Below are 12,019 nucleotides of genomic sequence, written 5' to 3' on the forward strand. Positions count from 1 at the left end.
CAATCCCATGCTGCCCACCTTCTCTCACCCTCCTGTAGCATCACCAGTGGGCACTGCTCTGTGTGGTACTGCTGGCATCAAAGACCTGCCAGCCCCTGACAACCACTCTCTGAGATGGAACCTTCTGCTTCTCAAGGCAGATGTCCCACCCCAACTCCATGTCTGTCAGCCACTAAACGATTGCAGGGCAGTGGGACAGGAATGGGTTCTTTCCCCTAGCAGGCAGAGGTGGGAGGATTGGTACTATGGTGTTGCATTAAATGCAGCCCAGTGTTTCACCTTGATGACCTTTACGGTCTTGCCATGTAACAGAAAGAAGAAAGGTGCCATTCTCATAAAGGACAAAAGAGAAAGTATTTATCTTAGCTGACCAAGTCAGTATTTAATACTGAGAAGTTCCTTTGTCAGATACATGTTCAGCTATAATGTATAGCCCGTAAGTTTAAGCTCAGTTGGAGAATGCCACTAACAAATATTTTCAGGGAGTGGTACACCATGATTCAGGTTTATGTGAGCCCAGCCATGAATTATGCATTTTTCTAATTTATGTATGTCTGAATGTTTGTTAAGGGTCAATATCTGTTCATTGAAATGGCACAGTATTGCATTCTTATAGATACCTACTTGATATTCCCTAATCATGTTTTGATCCTCTCATTCATCAGGATATGACTTATTCAGTTTATTTAAGCTAGTTAGATCAAACTCTTAAACAAATTTAAGTGCTTCTAAATCCTTGAACACGTTGTCAACTCCATTTTGATTGGATCTATCTCTTAAGACTGCAGAAAATAATCATGAGATTATGCCTCCAGATTGGCAGAATTTACTTCAAATTCATCTCTCATTTCCCACGTGGTAATGAATAGGTAATGATTTTATTGTTCCCTAAGATCCCCTCCTCGCAATGACATGACCCAAAAATAATAATGGTGTACTTCGAATAGGTAAACTTAATTGGCTATTCCCACGATTAAAGATCAACTTGTGTATTCCACAGACGTTCTAACAAACAATGACCTCAGCCACATCTTACAAAGTACAGGCTGTTCACTCCTAACCGAGCTTCCAGTCTGCACTGAAGAAACTGAGTTCTACAGGACCATCAATGGTCAGTGCAACAACAGGTATGAACTGATGGAGACGGAAAAACTTTCTGGCAAAAGTGCTGTATTGTGAACCGAGTTCTAATTAACTGTTTCACTGTTAGCTACTCATTACTTGTCAGCCTCATGACATAAGTATTTATTGTAGACCTGGGATCACACTCAAAGGTTTAATAAGTTGCAAGGGAAACTGAACGGTTAAGTGCAACTAACTCTTGGTTGTACATAGCCATATAGATCAGAAAGACTGTAGATTTTATCTATCGCATTTACTGCTGTCAAGGCATTGTGCCCAAAAGCACAATTAGGATTTTGCAGTGGTTAGCATTTTCCTGGCATAGAGAGAGATAAAAATAAAATCAGCTAGCATATGTGCTCCTGGGTTGCTATTCAATAACAAGAACTACAAACAGCACATTTTTTTAAATAGGAGAAATACAAAATTAGTAATAAGGAAATCAGCAAAAGGAAATGAATCAAGTGAAATAATGTTTCTCGTTAACTGGGAAAAGTAATTAGATGAGTCTATTAATTTAATTAAAACAATGGAAATAGAGATCCAATGCAGTAACATTAGAAATTTAAACGTGTACTGATAAAGAAGTCTCACTTTCTCAGGATATTTCAAAGTGCTTCAGAGTCTTTGAAGAATAAACATTTATGTCAGGCCCCAGTAACATATTAAGATGTTGTAGTTCAACCAATTCATTGTTGTAGTGATATTCACTGGAAACTGTCCAATTTCTCTTCATGGCGCCCTTTGAATCCACCTGAGAGCTGGCAGAGCTTCAGTCTAACTTCTCATTGCCAAGGTGGCACCACCAAGCATACTGTATTTGCTTAAGGTCTAAAGTGGACCTGGAACCAGGTGACCTCTGACTCGCTCAAAAGGGCCAACACTGACCCAGGTGGACACTATTCCCAGGTTGCATTAGCAGTGAAATAGATGACAAAATTAACCATTTGTAATGTTGCTACACAATATTAAGTATCAACTAATAAGGAGATTATCTCTACCCTGCTAAGGAATAGAACAGAAAATAAAAGTTATTCTGAATTGCAGAAACTTGAAACCTGAAGGAATCATTATAAAGTGTTATGCATCACCAAATCCCCAGGTACACAAGTAATACAAAGGTATGGCATTATAAATATTATGAGTTAGATTTTAACGAGAAAGGTGACATGAGTTCTGTTTATTTTGGTTGCCAAGTTTATTTACAGAACAGTGAAAAGACTCTTGTTAGCGCATTATTTTTAGATAACATGATACATAGTAACATTCTCTGATCTATACACGTTGTCAAACAATAGGTTTTATTGTGTCATAATATGTGAACGTTGCACAAGTTGCAAGACACTGTCACAAAAAAATGCCATGCCTATTTTGCCTAATAAAACCATAGTTTTAAATTTATTATTGGTGACATGATTGTGCAAACATTAACTTCTTTTTCAGATGGAGAAGTCTGTCTGCAATTCTAGAATTTGGTGTCAAAATAAACTATGAATTTTTTTCATGCATTCAGAAAGAATCCTTTACTTGGAACAGCTCACACCCCATTGAAACGATGGCTCCCACCTGGATATGAAGATGGAGTTACAACTCCAAGAGGCTCAAAGAAGGGCTTACTATATTCAGGATTCCCTTTGCCACTGGTAATTATCGGCAGAAGTAAAATCATTGTACATTTGATCATGGAAGATTCTGATTGTTTGATTTGTCATCCGGCACAAACAGCTAGCCAAATTATAACTGATTTTGAGAAATAGTCTGCTTAAACACATCAGGGCAGAATTTCCATGGTGTCTCAATAAGAATCCACCGTGCCTTCAAGATGTTACATTGTGTCTCCAAGGTTTGCACTCAGAGTATGGCGGAAAATCCTTTTGAAAAATGCTTGTGATCATTAAATTCTCTTGATGAATTAAAACATTTAGGCATTAAAAGTTGCCATCTCATATTAATATTTGAACTTTTACAACGAAACTTACTGACGTAATGTCTGAGATAACAAGGTGTAGAGCTGGATGAACACAGCAGGACAAGCAGCATCAGAGGAGCAGGAAAGCTGACACTTCGGGTCTAGACCCTTCTTCATACGTCAGCCTTCCTGCTCCTCTGATGCTGCTTGTCCTGCTGTGTTCATCCAGCTCTACACCTTGTTATCTCAGATTCTCCAGCATCTGCAGTTCCTACTATCTCTGATGTAATGTCTGCTTTGGTTTTAACCAGTATGAATTATCATTCTCCCTTAAACTCCCAATTTCTTTGCGGATGAAAATTTGTTATTTTCACAATAGCTTAAATTCAGGCTTTTCATACAAACCTGGCTTTTGGCTCAAACAATTCGGACATGAGACACCCCAAACGTCACACCCAGAATGGACCTGCCTACAGAGTGGTGCCGGAATTTATCTGGCTCATTTAGCTCACTTTTAGACTTTTAGGTTCAATTGTTAAAAAAAACCAGCAGCAAAGATTTCATTTTAAACCAGTCAATGGTTAGTTTATTGCACAATCAATGCTAGAAAATCCTGAGTAAAAGAGCCAAAATACAGATATATTTAAAAAAGCAGAAATGCATAAACAATACATATAAACATGTAAGGAAAATCAGTGTGTTGCCATTGCAGCCTTTCACTTGCTTGAATATTGTCTGTTTGAAGTAAAGGTTTTGAAAACTTCACGTAAAAATTAGCAACTGTAACAACTTCCGTAGTTGATTAGTTGAAATTTGCAGATAGGCTGATGTTCTGGAAGGGAGTGAAAACTCTTACTTTTATAGACTGGCAGGTTGTGGCCTTTCGTAGCTGGCCAGTCCTTAACCAGCTCATTTTCTTTTCCACTGCTCTCCCCCTCCTAACCATTGAGAAACTTTTTTTTACTTTCTCTGATGGTGAGAGGTTTTCTTTGAGTTCTGCTTAGAATGGCATCTCAGTCTATCTACAAATAAAAACTTAAGATAGCCACCAAGCCAACATTCAACAAATCACTGCTCCACAAAAATAAGACTCAATTTTGCTGGAATTCCCTGGGAAGGTTTTTGCCGACTCATGTTTTTCTCAGAAGATTTGGATGCTCACATCAATAGGACTGAATTTGTGTTGTCAGAGGGTTAAGGGGATTCTAAATATCTCCTTCAGTAGTAGATGCTGAAGCAACACATCAGCCTGACTGCCTTCCAAATTGAAGTAATGGAGTGTCATGAATGCCATATATTTAAGCTTTTTTCTACCATTTAAAGAGATTAGCTTTTTCAAAAAGTATGCAGTAATATATGACAATTGATACAGTACTTTTTGTTTTCTTGTTTGGGAAGATTCTCTGTTCCTAACATTATGTTTATTTATGTCTAAAGCAGTTCTTGCGTCTCAGTCACATCTAATTTTAATCATTTCTTTCTCCACTCACTGTTCCTTGTCTCTGCAATTGCTTAAAAGCTCATCATCACTTAAAACCTAACACCTAAACATCTGACATCATCAGTTCTGATGACGGGTCCCCAACCTGAGGTATAAATTTCCATTGCTCCGGATAGCTACTGCTTGTGACCCCCTTCCCCAAGGTCTGTTGGATTAGATAAATTTAAGACCATCTCTGCTACTTTTCCACCATTAGACCCCGACAGATATATTGTTCTTATGTTGTTGTAATCTGAGGTCTTAACATGTAGTTAATGTGTGCCTACTGCAAAGGTCAGCCCCTGTCCTTATGAGTTGAAGTACAATGCAAGGTAATATGAGACTGACCGTGTTAGTCTCATTTAGAATTGTTGGACTGAATTTTACACCTTTGGCAAGTTAAGCAAATGGGTTTATTTCAGAGAGGTCTCACCAATCTAGAACATAAGGACTAGAAGCAGGAGTAGGCAAATTCAGCCCCTCAAGCCTGCTCCACCATTCAATACCATCTCAATCTCAACCATAATTCCACTTCCCTGCCTGTACAGGCTGCTGTTGAACAAGGAGGAAGGAAAGGACACTAGAGTGCATTTAAGGTGCAGCCTCCCTCCCGAAGACCATCAACCCCTTTTCTCCACCATGCTAAAATGGGATCTTCAGTTTTTGAGACTGCCTGTAGTCCCAGGGTGCTCCCAGTATCATTGCTCACAGTACTGCACTGCCAGATTTACGATTGGCCTATAGCTCTGTCAGGCATCACTCCACCTGAAAAAGTAGTTGAGGTTTTGCCTTAAAGCAACTAATGCTGCTTCCAGCATGAAATTCCTGCAGAGTAGCTATTGTGACCTCGGTTGGTACTGCCATCAACATTATACCAAGAAGCAGGACTGCACTGCAACACCTGTAAAATCCAGCCTATAGGACCATGCAGCACAGATTGTGACTGTGCCAGTCCTTACCAGGAAATCTCTAAATGATCCCATTCCCACAGTATTCTTTTTCACACTCGCCCCATCATTGGCAGCAGTGCCTTTCACCACCAACTCTGCTGTTCCCTCCCTGAACTCGCCCACCTCACTGTCCCTTTAAGAAATGAATTAAAAGCTTCTCACTGACAGTATTTTGTCTCTTGAGCTAAATTGTCCTGAGTTGCTAGATATCAGTTTTAATTGTGAATCCTGCAAGCCTGTGGTATGTGAAGCACCTTGAAATGTTTTCATTTGATATAATTGTGATATAAGTACAAACATTTGGTACACAGTTTACAGAATATGAGGTTCCTTCCCAAAAGCTCAAGATTACTTGTTGTTTAAATGCTGATTATTTTCTCAATGACACTTTTCCTCAAGTTAAGAGGAACTGATCAGAGACTTTGTTTTATTCATTTATGGGATGAGGGCATCACTGGCTACCTCAGCATTTACGGCCCATCCCTAATTGCCCAGAAAGCAGTTAAATGTCAACCACATTGCTGTCAGTCTGGAGTCACATGTAGGCCAGACCAGATAACTGCTTAACCGATATGTGGGAAATTCCTAGGTCAGAGTTTGTAGTTTAGTAGTTTAGAAGCAGAGTTTGCAGCTTTTAGTTTGCAGGATCTTCATTTTATTCTCTGTAACTAATTTGTTCAGTGCTGCAGTTACATAGTAGCATTAACTTTTGAATTTGTATTGATTTATACAGTATTTGGACTCACTCAGAAACAGAATTGGAAAAACACCATTAACTTCCTCAATAGTTACCAGCACAACATACAAGGAAAACATTTTCTTTTAGTCATAACAGCATTTAAACTGTGCATGCCAATGGGCTTAAGTTAGTAAAGAAATTTTCCATGATAGCTGACACGCACAGTAAAAATAATTCAGCCTAAACACGCCTTTTACAAACAGAAGTTAGTGAGCTTCCATTGCAAGAAGATTTTAATCAGGCCAGTAGTATCATTTTTATTGCACCTCAGATCCTATTTCTGAACTCAAAACCACTTGCATTGAAGGCTAACACATTTGCCTTCCTAATTGCTTGCTCCACCTGCCAATTTAATTTTATTGACTGGTACACGAGGATACCCAGATCGCTTTGAACATCCATATCTCCCAATGTATCACCATTTAAATAATACTCTACCTTCCTGTTTTTCACATAGCTCTCCATGTTATGCTGCATCGGTCATATGTTTGCCCACAAATTCAACATGTCTAGGTCAAGTGGAAATCTCCTTGCAGCCCATAATCCCACCTAGTTTTGTGTCATTAGTTGCATTTATTCCCACTCTCTGTTTCTGGTCTGTCAATCCATGCCAATATATTACCACCAATCACACATGCTGTAATTTTATCCACTTGCCTCTTATGTGGGTCCTTATCAAAAGCCTTCTTGAAATCTAAATACGTCATGTCCACAGGTCCTCCCTTATTTATTCTGCTAGTTACATCCTCAAAAAATTCCAGAAGATTAGTTAAGCATGATTTTCTTTTCATTATCCATGCTGACTTTGTCTATTCCTGTTAATGCTTTTCTGAAGAAGGGTCTAGGCCCAAAACATCAGCCTTCCTGCTCCTCTGATGTTGCTTGGCCTGCTGTGTTCATCCAGTTCTACACCTTGTTATCTCAATGCTTTCCAAATGTTCTGTTATTATGTCTTTTATAATCGACTCCAACATTATCCCCACAAATGAAGTTAGGCTAATTGATCTGTAATTCTGTTTTTCTCCCCTCCTTTTTGAAATAGTGGGGATACGTTTACCACCCACCAGTTTGTAGAAACTGCTGCAGAATATGTTGAATAGAAGATGACCATCAATGTATCCAATTTTCCAGGGCCACTTACTTTAATAATCAGGCCCTGCAGAATTGTCAGCTATTTCTCTTGCACCATTTTCTTTATTAATATTAATTTTCTTCCCTCCATCTCATTACACCCTTGGTTCCCAACATTTCTGGGAAATTATATGTGTCCTATTTTGTGAAGATAAAACAGATACATGTGCTTAATTCTTCGGCCATTTCTTAGTTCCGCAGTGTAATTTTCCTCATTTCTGATAGTAACAGACCTACACTTACCTTCATTAATCTTTTTTCTCTTCACATATGTATAGAAACTTTTACAGTCAGTTCTTATGGACCTTGCAAGTCTACTCTCATACTGTTTTCCCAGCCCCTTGATCAATATTTTGGTCCTCTCTTGCTGAATTCTAAGATGCTCCCAATGCCTGGGCTTGTTGCTTTTTCTGGCAATTGTGTATACCTCTTGTTTGAATGTAATGCTTGCCTTAATTACTCTTAGAAACCATGGTTGTACTACCTTTCCTGTTTTGTTTTTGCACCAGATAGAAATGAATATTTGTTGTAATTCATGCATATGTTCCTCAAAATATTAGCCATTGCCTATCCACTGCCAACCCTTTTAGTAAGCTGCTCAGTCCATCATTGCCAACTTGTGCCTCAAAGCCTTCATTTAGATTTAGGACCTTGGTTTTAGATTCAACTTCTTCAATCTTCATCTTAAATGAACTATTCTATTATTTTATTATTGCTCTTTCCCAATGGACAACTCACAAGAAGATTGTTAATTAATCCTTTCTTTTGCCCAATACCCTGACAAGAATAGCCTGCTCTCTAGTTGGTTCCTCAATGATCTAAAAAAAATACATATACATTTCAGGAAATCCTGCTCCACAATATCACTGCTCGCTTAGCTTATCCAATCTAAACCTGGATTAAAGTCAGCCATGATGACAGTTTGTACCTATATCGCATGTATCTCTAATCACCCGTATAATGCCTTCATTATCTCTGCTACTGTTTGGAGGTCCATAGACATATTCCACCAACATTTTCTGCCTCTGGGTGTATCATATCTCTGCACATCGTGATTTTCAAGTAAAAATCCTTCTTCAATGTTGCATTGTTTACCCTTACTAACAACGCTACCTACTTCCTTTCTCTATTTGTCTCTCCTTCCTAACTATTGAATACTGCCGTATGTTCTGTTGACCACCCTGCAGACATGTCCCCATAATTGCAACAATACCATATACAAGGACATCTATTTGTGCTGCTAATGAGTCTACTTAATTATGAATTCTTTGTTTGTTAAGACACAAAGTCTTTAAACTTGTCATTTTTGTTAGCCGTCTTACTTCATTTTTCGACAATGGCTTCATTTGTTTCTTGCTATTGTTTTTTTATGCTTTTGCTTCTTATTTTTTGAATTTTCATTTCTATTGTTGTTTCCCCCTTCTCTATTTTCCTGCTCAGATTCCAATCCTCTGCTTTTCTAGTTTAGACAATCCCCTTCAGCACCAGCAAACAGCACCCCAGGAGGTTAGTCCTTGTCCTAACTAGATGCACCTGTCTATCTTGTTTGTACTAGTTCTATTGGTCTTAAAACTGGTTCCAATGTCCCAAAAATCTGGCTCCACCTATACCATTTAAACAGCATGTATTTATCTGATATATTATTTCAGCACTCATTAGCACATGACGATCCTAAGATTACTACTTTTGAAGGCTTACTTTTTAATTTGTGTCCTACCTCCATATTCTGCTTATAGGACCGCAATCATTTTTTTACCTGATATGTTGGGACCAATATGTACCACGACCATTGATTGTTCACATCAGAATACCCTGCAGCTTTAGTTCTGCTTTGATTTATTGCTGTCACATGTACCTAGGAACAGTAAAAAGTTTTGTTTTGCATGCTGTACAGGCAGATCATAATATATAAGGACATACAGATCAGAGTGTTTAGATAAGAGTGAGGCATGCAAAGTTATAGCTGCACAGGACATGCACAAAAGCATGATCAACCTTAGATTCGAAATTAGAGAAGTCCATTCATTGGTCTGATAGCAGCAGGGAAGAAGCTGTTCTTGAACCTGTTGGTACATGTATATAAGCTTCTGCTCTTAGACATCCTTCGCCCTGGCACCAGGGAGGAAACAGATCACCCTGGACTGTCATTTGTAGCTGCAGAAACACCTGTCTCTTCCACTTTACTAGTATATCTATCCTCTATCACTGTAATCCTGCCATTCTTCTTCCCTTAAGCAGTAGAGCCACTGGTGGTGCAATAGACCTGGGTTCCCCCGTCACTTCCCCAACAGTATTCAAAAAACAGTATATCTGATAGAGATGGAGGCTTCCTCTGGTGGTCACTCACCCCCTTTCTAGCTGTTCAGTCTTCACCTATGGTGTGACCACCTCAACAAATATACTGACCATGACCATCTCTGCATCATGGAAGCTCTGTAGTTAATGCATGCCTTTCTACATAGCACAAGATGAGCATATCATGAGTGTAAGCTCTGCTATTGTGATTTTCCTTCAGATTAAGCTGTTTAGATATTCTCTTTAAAGAACACTTGTTACAGCAGGGACCTTTCTCCACACCAAAACTCCCTCTACACACTAAAGTTCCTGCCTTATTTTGTTTCAGCTAATGGACTGCAGCAGTTTTTTCAGTAGAAAATGTAGAAACACAGCATTCACCTGTTCTTATTCTAGATGCTTTGTAATTTAGAGCAATTTGAAGAAGCACCTTACCAGTACCATCTCAACCCTCTCTACAAGTACTTCTGGAAATAATCTTGTCAAACAGGTTGTGCTTATGGCTCTGGCATTTCTGCGAGAATGTAGTTCAGCTTGTGGTAATTGATCAATTAGTCAAAAATGGCCTGAAGCAGAAGTGAAACACTGCAGTTTGAAAGTATAGACTGAACCTGCTAAGCCACTTTTTAAAAAATGTATTTGCTGTGACAGAAGAATTTCTGTCTGATTCTTTTGATTACTATCTCAAATGTCTGGCCTCCCAAGAAAGGAAAAACAAAATGGAAATTGAATGGTGGAGCTGGTTATTTCGATCAGCTGGCAGCAACTGATCCAGGTCAATTCTGATAAGACATCTCCACCACTTGGTCCTGGTAGTGTTCGGCTTGGAAACTGTTATCGTGGTAGCTGCACAGTTAGCTGTGACTGACTTTGAGCTCACGAGAAGTGACTGCCTGAACATCATGCTGGTACTCTTATGGATTAAATTTAATGGTTTCCCCATTGATTTTAGGCTTTACATACATGGCAATCTGGTCAACTTATAACAAAGGGAATATCCATGATATGCTTGAGCAAATTGAAAGAACTGCAGTAAACACGTAGCTCAGTTTCAAACTGTCATCTGGTGAGACAACGTCACTGATCTTGAATGGGAGTCGCATAAAATCACCATGGTCCTATCAGACCATAGCACTGTTCTCTTATTAGAGAAACGACTGACAATGATTTAACCCTGAGGGTCACCACACCTCAGGTGAGGGGAGAAGTTGAGAAGAAGAATCCTGTGTAGTACAAGAACTGAACCCATGCTGTTGGCATCACTCTGCATTGCAAACCAGCCATCCACGCTAACTGATATTTATATACTTACATAGACCACAGCTTCATACTAAATCTTATTGAATTTGTCTCTTTGGAATGTGGCTTCTTGATTAGATATTGAATTTATCAGAGATGCAATTATTCAATTCCTTCATCTCCATTGTAGTCTCCTCCTTGTTAGCCATTGGGTGTGAGAATGGTTTGGGAAGCATCATGGAGGAAGACAAAGAATCAACCACTTACCTATTAACAATCAATATAGTTTCATATTGCAAAATGTAAACAAAAACTGATTCTTCTGCTGCTTAAAACACTGTCGCCTCTGCTCTATCAAATACGTCCCTGGTTTTGAACATCTCCAAAAACTCTTTCTATTGAGTCCAACATGAGTCTCAATTGACTCCACATTAACTCCCTTCCTTTCTTCACAGATGCTGCCAGAACTACTGAGTTTCTACAATACTTTCTGTTTATATTTCAGCTTTACAACATCGAAACTGTTTTGCTTTTAATTCATGTTGGCAGCTGTGAGTGATGGATGTTTTGTTGCTGTGGGTAAGGGAGCCTTTGTTACTGAGGGTAAGGGAGGTTTTGTTACTGTGGATAAGGGAGACTTTGTTACTGTGGATGAGGGAGGTTATGTTGCTGTGGGCGAAGGAGGTTTTGCACTGTGAGTAAGAGAGGCTTTGTTACTGTGGGTAAGGGAGGTTTTCTTACTGTGGCTGAGAGCGGTTTTGTTCCTGTGGATGAGGGAGGTTTTGTTACTGTGGGTGAAGGAGGTTTCGTTACTGTGGGTGAAGAGGCTTTCTACTGTGGTTGAGGGAGGTTTTGTTCCTGTGAGTGAGGGAGGTTTTGTTGCTGTGGGTGAAGGAGGTTTTGTTGCTGTGGGTGAGGGAGATTTTCTTACTGAGGGGCAGGTTTTGTTACTATGGTGAGGAAGGTTTTGTTGCTGTGAGTGAGGGAGGTTTTGTTACTACGGTGAGGAAGGTTTTGTTGCTGTGAGTGAGGGAAGTTTTGTTACTATGGTGAGGCAGGTTTTGTTACTGTGAGTGAGAGAGATTTTGTTGCTGTGGTTGAGGGAGATTTTGTTCCTGTGTGGTTGAGGGAGATTTTGTTCCCGTGTGGCTGAG

This window comes from Rhincodon typus, chromosome 26, assembly GCF_021869965.1.
Source record: "Rhincodon typus isolate 14 chromosome 26, sRhiTyp1.1, whole genome shotgun sequence".
In the NCBI taxonomy this organism is placed as follows: Eukaryota; Metazoa; Chordata; class Chondrichthyes; order Orectolobiformes; family Rhincodontidae; genus Rhincodon; species Rhincodon typus.